Source organism: Lepidochelys kempii, chromosome 28 (genome assembly GCF_965140285.1).
Source record: "Lepidochelys kempii isolate rLepKem1 chromosome 28, rLepKem1.hap1, whole genome shotgun sequence".
Classification (NCBI taxonomy): Eukaryota; Metazoa; Chordata; order Testudines; family Cheloniidae; genus Lepidochelys; species Lepidochelys kempii.
In genome coordinates this window covers 3,837,805-3,846,930 of record NC_136407.1, presented here as the reverse complement: position 1 = coordinate 3,846,930, position 9,126 = coordinate 3,837,805, and the positions used below count along the sequence as shown (strand labels likewise).

The 9,126-nt window shown below is 45.5% G+C and overlaps 1 non-coding gene across 1 annotated transcript; it reads right to left on the bottom strand.

The window, feature by feature from the left end:
• Window positions 1-7,083: 7,083 nt before the first annotated feature.
• Window positions 7,084-7,156, bottom strand: TRNAM-CAU (transfer RNA methionine (anticodon CAU)). Its single transcript has one exon. It is a non-coding gene; the product is annotated as a tRNA-Met (tRNA).
• Between the last annotated feature and the right edge of the window lie 1,970 nt (window positions 7,157-9,126).

Sequence of the window (9,126 nt, the reverse complement as noted above, 5' to 3'; positions counted from 1 at the left end):
GCTGAGGGCAACAAAAATTATTCGGGGGCTGGAGCACATGACTTACAAGGACAGGCTGAGGGAATTGGGCTTATTTAGTCTGCAGAAGAGAAGAGTGAGGGGGGATTTGATAGCTGCTTTCAACTACCTGAAAGGGGGTTCCGAAGAGGATGGGTCTAGGCTATTCTTAGTGGTGGAAGGTGACAGAACAAGGAGCAATGCTCTCAAGTTGCAGTGTGGGAGGTTTAGGTTAGACATTAGGAAAAAATTTTTCACTAGGAGGGTGGTGAAGCACTGGAATGGGTTACCTGGGGAGATGGTGGAATCTGCTTCCTTTGAGGTTTTTAAGGTCAGGCTTGACAAAGCCCTGGCTGGGATGATTTACTTGGGGATTGGTCCTGCTTTGAGCAGGGGGTTGGACTAGATGACCTCCTGAGGTACCTTCCAACCCTGATCTTCTATGATTCTATGAAATGTGTTAGTTTCCTTTGAAATCCCAGTTGAGACCAAGTGAGCCTTACAGTTTACCCCAATATAGATTCATTCCACTTCTGATAGTTCATTTATCTCTGGGTCTTCTGCCATAAATGTTGGTAGAAAGGGTCTCCTAGGAGGGCAGGTTTGCAATTACAGCCTGTACTTTTTTTCATACTTTGTAATCTTCCAAAATAGCAGGAGGTGGAGGAGAAGAGGTCAAAATGGATGAGACATAGGAGCAAAATTAAGAGACAAAAGCATAGAATCAGGACACAAGATTTGTAAATGTTGCAGTCTGAATTCTGTGCCTGACCCATTCATTCCTTCATTGGTTACCATCCCTTCCACAGCACAAAAGTCCTTGTTGTCCGACCAGGCAGCCAGACTGGGATCCATGAGGAAGGAACGTCCTCTGAAGGCATCAACCATTTCTCACTTTGCCTCATGGAACTTTGGATCTCAATGGTAGAGGACAATTGTTCCCAATCTAACCCTGGCGTCCTTTGGGGCTGTAATCAGTGCCACTGTACTAGGCAGTTTTCAGAGTAGCAGCCGTGGTGTTCCAAAAACAGTTTGACCTGGGTCATAGTGCACCCCAGCTTCTTCTCTGTGGTGAAAATGAACAAGTGCGTGCCTGTTATTTCTACCTGAGTTCTTGCAAATCCTTTGCCTTGGTCAGGGTAAATTTACACTTCTCCGTGGTAGAATCCTTTACCAGACCACCCAAAATCTGGGTAATTGTAGTGAAGAATGGCCTCTCAAACATGCCCAGTTTATTTCTTCAAGATGGTGTCATTGATCTAAATTAGGAACCAGATTACAGCCCTGTATCCGAGTCTCACTGAGTTACCAGAGATGGGGTTTCTATGAGAAAAAAGTTATTTTTCTGCAGCTGTCTCACATTCAACACTGATTTCGTTTTATACACAATTGCAGCAACTAGAAAGGGTGAGTTCAGCAAAGCACCACTTCTCTTTCCTCCATATCTGCGTAGTTCGGGACAACATTTCCTAATTCACAAGGTTAGCCAGGTGAGATCTTCAGGAGTAACCTCCAGTAGGGCCTGGGACACAACCAGTTTGAGAACCAAATACAAGGGGATTTTGCACCCTTCCATGCCTCTTACTTTGGAATTCTCTCCATGGATCGTCTGAGACAATATTGACCTGAACAATTGAACACCACTGTGATCATCTGAACTTGCTTCAGTTAGTTGCACAGTTTGGAGTCTGCTGGAGATCACAATGTCAGAGCAGAGATTTAACCACGCTACTATTCCTTTGTTAGCATGTCCAATAACGTGGAGTATTCTCTCTTGTTGACTGAACTGCACTTGGACTTTCTCCATGTCATCATGGCAGGGTGGGAAAATAGCAAAAGGAAAAAGAAAAAAAATAGAGTCTATTTTACCATTTGGCTCAAATTCCCCAGGAAATCTGTTGCATTCTGTCAAACAAAACTAATGTCCATTTATGTAACAAAACGGCCTTCAGGAGAGAGAGAAAAACCCACCTCTCACCGAGGGGTAAGAACCTTTTGGTTTCACAGAAAGTTAAATTCCAGAGCAGGATACACCTGATGACTCAGAATCAGGACAACAGATTCTCCCATCATCTTCTCCTCTCATCCTTTGAAACCTGCTTCACTCCACGCTATCTGACAATTACTGAGTCATGTGATTTAGGAAGTTTTAGCATCATCATAATGTGAAAAAACAACCAGCCTTCCCATCCAAAAACAATCCCAACTCAAAAGGAAAAAGACAGGAGGTGGCTTTGCCTATAGATGAAATATGGGGTTTAAACAAAGAATGATCACATGGTTTTAGATCCAATTAAACATTCTCCTTCTAGGTCTGTGACTCACCTCCAAACCTAATGAGTCTGATGTAGGATCAAAGAAATCAAACCATGATTCCCAAGCATGGAGAGCTCAGAACACTGTGTCTTGGGAAACTATGGGAAGTGGAGGGATATAATGTGAAGAAGATAAACTCTGCACAGCTGAGACAGAAGGAAACACTGCTGGGATGATGGGAAAGGGGGGAATCCCTCCCATACACCCAATTGTCTTTGAGTGTCAAAGAATCTGCTATAATCAAATATATTGTAAGTGAGAAAATGGCGCAAAAAATAGCTGATATTCAGCACAATCCATGGCAATGCAAATGGGGAGGGATAGCTCAGAGGTTTGAGCATTGGCCTGTTAAACCCAGGGTTGTGAGTTCAGTCCCTGAGGGGGCCGTTTAGGGATCTGGGGCAAAAATTGGGGATTGGTCCTGCTTTGAGCAGGGAGTTGGACTAGATGACCTCCTGAGGTCCCTTCCAACCCTGATAATCTATGAATGTGAGAACAAATGGGAATGAGGGAATCAGTGCCCAAAGGTGACTTGGTGATTTTAACAATCACTTTGCAGTGGAAGCAACAGCTCCGGGGTTGTTTAGACAAGGAAAACTGATGGAGCACTGGTGAGATTCTGAGTAAACCTGCTAGACCCCACCTCCCCTGCCACTATACACACGCTATGTCTCTTCTGCAGGAATAGTTGTGGTTTTACATCAAGCTAGCTAAGGCCATGGGAAATCCGAGTGGAGATAAGGGCGAAGTAATTTTATCTCAATGGAGCTAGTTTAGGTCACCCCTGTCCCCTGGAGCTAATGACATTCCTGATAGGAGGGACAGATGCTCCCACAACATGCAGAATAAAGTTGTTGATAGAATGGAGCAGAGGATTAATCCCAAAGAATGGTGAGCTACAAAAGAGAAAAACGGGCAACCTACCTAGGGGACCCGAGAGACCACGTGATGCAAATAGTTCAAAGAGCTTTTAAGAGGGAATTAGCAAAAACTAGTAAAGAAAAAAAAACCCTGTTGTCAGCCCTTGATGAAGTTCTTGTGCCCCAGGCAGGCTTTTGGGGAGTGTGTGTGTGTGAGGGCCATGTAGCCAAGGGAGGGATCACTGAATGGGGGGGGGGGGGTATATATGAGTAGGTGGAACTTGCTAGGCATTTAATGTCCTATCCAGGCATAGCCAGGGCCCTCATCTGGCTCACCCTGGTAAGGGCCAGCTGAGGTTGTGGATCTTGTTTGAAGGGATCTAAAGGTAAAGCTCCTCCCCTTAGTGGAATGAAAATTCAGGCCCCAACACTGAGTTTCACCCAAGCTTCCCAGAAACTGGTTACACACAAACGCCTGCTGTCTGGGAAAGGCATGGAGTACCCCCAGGCACTGCAGATACATGCTCCTTCAACACCATTCCAATACCACAGCTCTCACATGCCTCCCACTACAGGAACTAGCCCCAACAGCTGCAGCAGTAACCAGATGTGGGGGGTGGGATCTGAGCCCTGGGCCTACAATCTGCTCCCTCCGAGAAAAGCAGGCCCTGGGTGAGCAGCAAACACCGAAGGTGGATTTCTTTCCGGCTCTGGGTAGAGCGCGCTTTGCACTACTGCAGGAGAGAGCACTCGAGGAGCAAAAGTGCCAAACGCTCCACACATCATGCCTCTGAAAGGAAAAACCCAAGTCAGCAAATTCGCTTAAAGATGGAGGCAGAGAGACACGGCTCCCACTTCCATGCACAGTGTCTGCCGTTATCTAAGAGACACAACAACCCCCCAGTGCTTTTCATAAGAGCACAAGGTCTTTTCCCTCCAGGTTGCAAGACCAGTGGGCAAGTTGCCCCTCGTGGAGCCAGGAGTCCCCAGACCTGCTGGGTAAAAAACAAGCCACCAGAAAGTGGTCCATAGTCTCAAGTGGCACCATAGCCTGACACAGCGCCCCTGGGCAGCCTTTGCTTTGCACGTACCAGCCATGCACATTTGCAAATACTTTAAAGCTCCTGTCAGTAAGTTCTGGGGACAGTTGCTCACCTTCAGAGGAAGCTCCCTAAAATCAGCCTGTTTCACCCAGTGGTACATTGACCTTCATTCGGACCAAGCCAAAGGGGGACCTCACTGTGGCTGCTACTGCTGTGAGGGCAGCCACTGTTGTGGATGAAGCCATCCTGCAAGCACCTTCCACCTAGCACTGAAAAGTGCTGTAGGACATAAGGTGGGAGTGGATGAACACTAGACGGGGGTCCCTCCTAATCTCCTCCCACTTCTGCCACCATTGGCCACCCCATAGCCGGTGCTGCACCCAGTGGGTTTGAAAAAAATACGGCCGTATCTCATTCCTGATCAAATGCTGGAAGGGATAGTTCAGTGGTTTGAGCATTGGCCTGCTAAACCCAGGGTTATGAGTTCAGTCCTTGAGGGGGCCGTTTAGGGATCTGGAGCAAAAATTGGGGATTGGTCCTGCTTCAAGCAGGGGGTTGGACTAGATGACCTCCTGAGGTCCCTTCCAACCCTAACCTTCTATGAATCAGCCTGCCCACTCTTGCAGCCCTCCTCTTCTGCTCTGACTGACAGGGAGGAATATTAAGCCTCCCTCCCTTAGGCCCTCCCTTCAGCATTCCTGGGGAACACCAATGCCACCCAAGTGACTTAGGTTGACAGTAGATCAACCAATAGGGCTGCCTCCTAGACCAGGCTTGCAGCCCAGCTTCAGGACTGAGAGGAAATGCAACTCGCATCCCTATCTACAGGACTCCAGGTACCTCCAGCCTTCTGGCTCAAACATCCCCTCTTGTGTTCAAGTCACAACAGTGAGCAGGCAAAAGACAGACTCCCGTGTCATTTGAGAGAGCAAGATAAAGCTTTGGAAACCCCGGTAGGGTTAGCTGGTAACCAAAGGGCCCCAAGGTCCCACTGAGATTTGAACTTGGATTGTAGGATTCAATGGCCCTTACAACATGGGACCAGCAGGGGATCCCTCAAACTCTGTTGACTTCTGACAGGGAGGACTCTATGGGGACAGTTTTTTTCTGGCAGGGAGGACCCTGTGGGAACATGCCTCACTGGCCAGCCCTGCATTTCCTCAACAAGTCAGCATGCAGCGCTTTGCTGCAGGCCCAGAGGCCTTTCTTCCTCCAGACTGTGAGGCCAGTGGGCATGTGAGGAAGTTGCACCTTCAGTCCCAGGCTGTAAAGGGTCCTTCCTAGGAAAGCCCAAGTCCTGAAAAGGAAAAAGTAAAGTCAAGGAGGGTCCTCAAGAGATGGCTTTTGAAGTTCTTGGCGGACATCAGAGGGGGAAAGTGTCCTCTGCCTGACCAGGGACTTGAACGCTGGACCCTCAAATTAAAAATCTGAGTCAGCTTTACCAACTGAGCTAGCCAGGCTCACACTCAAAAGAGGCAACTTTGGGTCAAGAGAAAGAAGGCTGGAAACAATACAGAAAACCTGTTACTCTCGCTCTCTTAGCAGTCCTAGCCCCAGGCTGCTTGCTTTCTCCATCCAGCGCCCTGAGGCCTTATTCTTTTTTTAGTTAAATATCAGATCCAGGAGAAAACACAGTTATACAAAGCAAAACGAAATTGCAAACAGAAATGTTACTGGAAATACAAAAATAAAAGGAAAATCCAACCCTCATCACTTTATCGTATCTGGGCCATTCCTGTATCGAGAGCACCCACTGAGGTCCCTGTGTGGTTATGAGAGACCTGGAGGAATTCATACCAAAACCTGAACATGAAACTCAACTGCTCCCAGGTGCCACAGTGAAACCCTTTCCCTGCTGTGACATTGCATTCCATATGATTTTATGAAAATATGCTAATGAGTGTGAATATTATGTAATTGGAATATGCTTACTGCAAAGGGTCTCTTGTAAGGTATCATTACAAAGCTTATAATCTACTGTGTGTTTTCATCGTATCTGTATGAATGTATCATTCTTGTATCTGAAACTAGAAATATGAAATATAACTCTGAGGTCCTGTTGTAATTATGCAAAGTGTGGGCCATTAATGGTGGTTTGGAATCTTGATGGCTCCCATTAACCAGGACAATTTATTGTAGATGGCTCTGTCTACTTGCAAGCCTTCCTGTGAGTCAGGCCTGGAAGAATGAAGGCTTGGGGTCTCACAGGACATATGACCATGTCACCTGGTACAGGAATCCCTCTTAAACCTGGGACTTTTCCCCAGGAGAGAGACAAAAGATTCCTGCCTTGTGCCAAAGCTATATAAGGGGGTGGATCAGAACAAAGGTGACTGCAGTCATGAGAAATCCCCTAGCTACCACCTGAGCTGGAACAAGGACTATACCAGGGGAAAAGATTGGGCCCAGACAAGAAATAAGTCTAGTCTGTGAAAGAAGTTTATTGGAAGATCTCTGAGGGTGAGATTTTATCTGTATTGACAGGTTTCAGAGTAACAGCCGTTTTAGTCTGTATTCGCAAAAAGAAAAGGAGGACTTGTGGCACCTTAGAGACTAACCACTTTATTTGAGCATAAGCTTTCGTGAGCTACCGATGAAGTGAGCTGTAGCTCACGAAAGCTTATGCTCAAATAAATTGGTTAGTCTCTAAGGTGCCCCAAGTCCTCCTTTTCTATCTGTATTGAGTTTCATACTGTTTTAGGCTTAGACTTGCATGTTTGGTGTTTTTTATTTTGCTCTATGGAGAATACAAACTCCATAGAGAAGGAAAAGTTAATGCCTTGGAAAGCCTGTGTGTGTGTCTAGAAACCACTCTCCTATAGTTTCTTTTCTCTGATTTCCTTTAGAGAAGCTGAAGCAGGAAGAGTTGCCTTCTCTGAGGCTTGAACTCAGGACCTTCAGATTATGAGACTGACATGCTGCCAACTGCACTAAGAAGCCTTGGGAAAGCTTTAGGTTCAGTGCATATAGGACCCTCCTACAGCAGTGACTGGGGCAGAGAAGAAGCCAAGGGGTGTGCTGAAAGAAGCAAGGAGATCTGGTGCCCAGAGGCCTGTCCTGGCAGCTTTTTCAGTAGCAAATAAATCAATTCTCCCTACCAGCGAACAATCTACCAGAAATGATGGCAGTATGGGACAGGGCGTGTTCCCAAGCCAGGGACCCACTTCCGCATTTTAGAACTTACTCTCATTACCCTAGGATGGCACTTTCTATGTGAATTGTGCAAAGCAAGTGGGGGGGAAGTTATATGTGTAATAGAAACCAGGGTTCCAGGTAAGGCTTGAACTCATAACCCCAGCAGCAGTCCCCTTTGCACTAACCAGCTGCACCACTGGGGTTGTACCGTATGATTGGAGAATTGCTAACATAGTTCCTATTTTTAAGAAAGGGAAAAAAAGTGATCCAAGTAATTATAGGCCTGTTAGTTTGACATCTGTAGTATGCAAGGTCTTGGAAAAAATTTTGAAGGAGAAGGTAGTTAAGGACATTGAAGTCAATGGTAAATGGGACAAAATACAACATGGTTTTACAAAAGGTAGATCGTGCCAAACCAACCTGATCTCCTTCTTTGAGAGAGTAACAGATTTTTTAGATAAAGGAAACGCAGTGGATCTAATTTACTTAGATTTTAGTAAGGCGTTTGATACTGTGCCACATGGGGAATTATTAGTTAAATTGGATAAGATGGGCATCAATAGGAAAATTGAAAGGTGGATAGGGAATTGGTTAAAGGGGAGACTACAACGGGTCCTACTGAAAGGTGAACTGTCAAGTTGGAGGGAGGTTACCAGTGGAGTTCCTCAAGGATCAGTTTTGGGACCAATCTTATTTAATCTTTTTATTACTGACCTGGGCACAAAAAGTGGGAGTGTGCTAATAAAGTTTGCAGATGATACAAAGCTGGGAGGTATTGCTAATTTAGAGAAGGACAGGGATACCCTACAGGAGGATCTGGATGACCTTGTAAACTGGAGTAATAGGAATAGGATGAAATTTAATAGTGAGAAGTGTAAGGTCATGCATTTAGGGATTAATAACAAGAATTTTAGTTATAAGCTAGGGACACATCAACTAGAAGTAACGGAGGAGGAAAAGGACCTTGGAGTATTGGTTGATCATAGGATGACTATGAGCTGCCAATGTGATATGGCTGTGAAAAAAGCTAATGTCGTCTTGGGATGCATCAGGAGAGGTATTTCCAGTAGGGATAAGGAGGTTTTAGTACCGTTATATAAGGCACTGGTGAGACCTCACCTGGAATACTGTGTGCAATTCTGGTCTCCCATGTTTAAGAAGGATGAATTCAAACTGGAACAGGTACAGAGAAGGGCTACTAGGATGATCCGAGGAATGGAAAACTTGTCTTATGAAAGGAGACTTAGGGAGCTTGGCTTGTTTAGCCTAACTAAAAGAAGGTTGAGGGGAGATATGATTGCTCTCTATAAATATATCAGAGGGATAAATACCAGAGAGGGAGAGGAATTATTTAAACTCAGTACCAATGTGGACACAAGAACAAATGGATATAAACTGGCCACTAGGAAATTTAGATTAGAAATTAGACGAAGGTTTCTAACCATCAGAGGAGTGAAGTTTTGGAATAGCCTTCCGAGGGAAGTGGTGGGGGCAAAAGATCTATCTTGCTTTAAGATTAAACTCGATAAGTTTATGGAGGAGATGGTATGATGGGATAACATGGTTTTGGTAATTAAATATTCATGGTAAATAGGCCCAATGGCCTGTGATGGGTTTTTAGATGGGGTAAGATCCAAGTTACCCGGGAAAGAATTTTCTGTAGTATCTGGCTGATGAATCTTGCCCATATGCTCAGGGTTTAGCTGATCGCCATATTTGGGGTCGGGAAGGAATTTTCCTCCAGGGCAGATTGGAAGGCCCTGGAGGTTTTTCGC